The following is a 3,322-nucleotide window of genomic DNA, read 5'->3' as shown; positions in this document are numbered from 1 at the left end:
AGAGGGTCCTGAACCAGCACCCAGCAGCCACCAGTCCCGGCTGACTCTCTTTCCACTGCTAATCCTGGGGTTTGGCTGCAGCATTCAGAGCCTGAAACGGAAAAATTTCTTGACCCCCCACTCCCCATTCACATCTGAGTGATAAAACTGGTCGCTATAAGCAGAGGTTCTGCTCGTGGCACGATGCCAGTTCCTCGTGTCCCCCTCCAGCCCCTCCATCCTCCCCCAGCCCCTCCATCCTCCCCCAGCCACCAGCAGAGATCCACTGCCCAGCAGGTCCTCACAGCCCAGCAGAGCCCCTCATTTGCAGCACCTGCTTTTTCTCCCCAGATGTTTTCTCTAATCAGAAAAGAGGGAAACGAGGTGCAGCAGCCACAGTGAGCTTAGCATCCTGCTCAACCCTGCTCCTGCCTATTCCCAGGGGCAGCCGTAGCCCGGTGTCCCTCGCCGGAGCTCCTCTCTCCCCGGATATTTCACTCCTGCCTCAGCTCTTGCATTCATCAGAGCAGAGATTAGTTTTCAACATGCCAAAGATGAGCATCAATAAATCACAATTCTGCCCTGAAAACCACAAGGCTTTAATAATACATGCTGGGTTCCTGCTTGGTTTTCCTTCCTTCCTTAAGCCTTTAGTGTTTGTGGCTGCGTCTGTGCATGAAGGCACAAACAGGAGGCTGGAGGCTCAATTTAATGTAAAGAGGAAAAAAATTGGATCTAAAAATCTGATGCAATCACGTGGCTCCAGAAGCTGAAGGATTAAACATAACAATCATTTCCACATAAAAATCCATGAAACCCGCAGTAAAGCCCTCACAGCTGGCAGGGCACATTCAGTACACAAAGTAACCAGGCTGCAGGTGAGATCGGGCTGCTCCCACTGTGCCTAAGAATAAGCATTTCATATTTTTCACGACTGTTGATTCCCATGATTCCCCAACCTGGGGTGTCTCAAGGCGGGATTTCCTGGGCTGCTACCGGCAAAAGCAAAGCAAAGCCAGTGGAAGCCCACGAGCATATCTTCATCTCTTCATTGCCTTTGCCGCCTCCTCTCCAGCCAGCCCATCCCACGTCAGCCACTGTCCCCACCGGGGCACCTTCAAAGAATAGACAAAGGGTGATGCTGAAGTTGGATAAGAAAACAGGAAGGAAAAGGCACCTCAGTCTCGGATGTGATTTTGCCAGGGTTGGCATTATTTTTACCTTTATATTAATTACTCCGTGGCAAATCTCTACTCCTCCCCTGCAGGCAGGCCCCCACTCTGCTGGGGATTCACCTGCCGAGGGTCCCGCGGGTCCCACTGCCCGACCCAGCCACCATGGGTACCATAGGAACCGGCCATCTGGGAGGCTGGAACCAGCACGGCCAGTGGCGATGAGGTCTGAGCCTTCCCACCCTATTTGCTGGGTGAAAAAATCCCTTCACTAGCCTGGAGAACAGCTTTAGCTCTGCCGACTACTGGCACGACGGCAAAACCACCCACCCGCCACAGCGCCGTGGGACCGCTGAAATATCACAGCCCCGGCGCCAGCAGCGAGGGGCGATGGGCAGGGGAGGGAGGGGACAGGGACACCGGCTGGGAGGGCCGGGGGCTCCGAGCTGCTGAGGCGGGGTAGCAGCGATCCAGATGGCAGCTCTGCAGCATGCGTGGGATGGAGGCGATCTTCTGCGTTTGAATAAAATTTAAAAAAAAAAAAAAAAAAATTCTTCCAGCACATTTTCCCCAGAGCCAGCGACGGAAAAACCCTCCTCGGTTGAGCTAAAGCTGCCTCGAGGTGACCCGAGGGCGCCCACCTGGGTGCACCCAGGCATCAGATGAGGAATTTCCCCCCAACAGGTCCCACGTGAGCTGCTCTGGGCTCATTCACATTTTCCACTTCTGCTTTCGGTGCTTTTCCCCCAGGACCCCCCACCCTGCTCTCAGCCGGTCTCTGTGTCCCTGCAGAGACTGCCCTGGGCCGCGGCTGCCGGGTTGTTCGAGGCTTGGGGCAACCTGGGCTGGTGGAACGTGACCCTGCCCACGGCAGGCCGTGGAACGAGATGAGCTTTAAAGTCCCTTGCAGCCCAAACACTTCTGGGATTCCACGGCCAGGAATCTGTGATTCCATGGCTGGGAATCTGCGATTCCATGCCTGGAGGTCCCTGCTCCCCACCTCGCTGCTGGTTTGCTCCCCCAGAAGCCGCCGTTTCCCACCAACACGCAGCCTCAGGCAGAGCTCTCCCCTCAGCAGCACCGCTGGGAGTCGGTCGCTGCTGCCACTAAAACCCCGTTTTTCAGGATAAATGTTCAGATCTGCGATGATTCTGAATTCCCCCTATGGAAGGAAAGGCACAGCTTTCCGCAGGGAAGCGGCGCGGCGGCTGCCAAAGCCCGCCTCGCCGAGGAGCTGACATTTTACAGCAGCGTTTGGCGAGTGATGAATTGGGCTGGTCGCCCGGCGGGCTCGCTCATCCGGAGCACAGGGAAAAGCCTCTGGAATGCGGAGGATTTAGGGAACAAACCCCTCTCCGCCGGGGCGGCTGGGCGTGGGAGCTGTTGAGGGGGATGTTGTTCGTCCGTGACTCCCTGGGATTCCCAGTTTTGCTGATTTTCACACCAAAGTAGCAGAACCGAGCAGGTCCCTGCTCCCCGGGCGCTGCGGTGCACGGGAGAGGGGAGCGGCAGGAGCCACGGGGTGCCCGGGATGCCCCGGTCAGGTGCCCATCACCTGTGCAGCCCCGGCCCCCACTTGCCCGCACAGCTGCAGTGACACACAGTGGCTGCCACGGCCACATCCCGCTGCCGGAGGGGACCGAGCTGGGCCACCTCCACCACCACCTCCGGCACCATCTCTGCCCCTGCCACCCCACCGAGCCCTCGGCCAAGCAGATGCTGCTGCCTTCCTCCACTTCCTTTGCTCGACTTAAGACACGATAATTGAATCATCCTTTAGCTCCGTGACTGCTAAAGTAAAGCATTATTCCTAATTAAAGCTTCCAGTGCCTAATAACTAAAGCAATTATTTGGCTTGGAGGTACTCTGACCGAGAGGACAAATGACGTCGTGGCATCCTCCCGGTCATAGAATCATATCATAGAATCATAGAATAGATTGGGTTGGAAAAGACCTCCAAGATCATCAAGTCTAACCCCTGGTCCAACTCCAATTACTATATCATGGCACTAAGGGCCACATCCAATCTCTGCTTAAAAACCTCCAGGGATGGTGAATCCACCACCTCTCTGGGTAGGCCGTTCCAATGCTTGATTACCCTCTCTGTAAAGAATTTCTTCCTAACATCTAACCTAAACCTCCCCTGGCAGAGCTTGAGCCCATGTCCTCTT

Source organism: Empidonax traillii, unplaced genomic scaffold (genome assembly GCF_003031625.1).
Source record: "Empidonax traillii isolate 1590-97213 ecotype Southwest subspecies unplaced genomic scaffold, ASM303162v1 scaffold426:size1138770, whole genome shotgun sequence".
In the NCBI taxonomy this organism is placed as follows: Eukaryota; Metazoa; Chordata; class Aves; order Passeriformes; family Tyrannidae; genus Empidonax; species Empidonax traillii.
Note: the sequence above shows the minus strand (reverse complement) of the source record.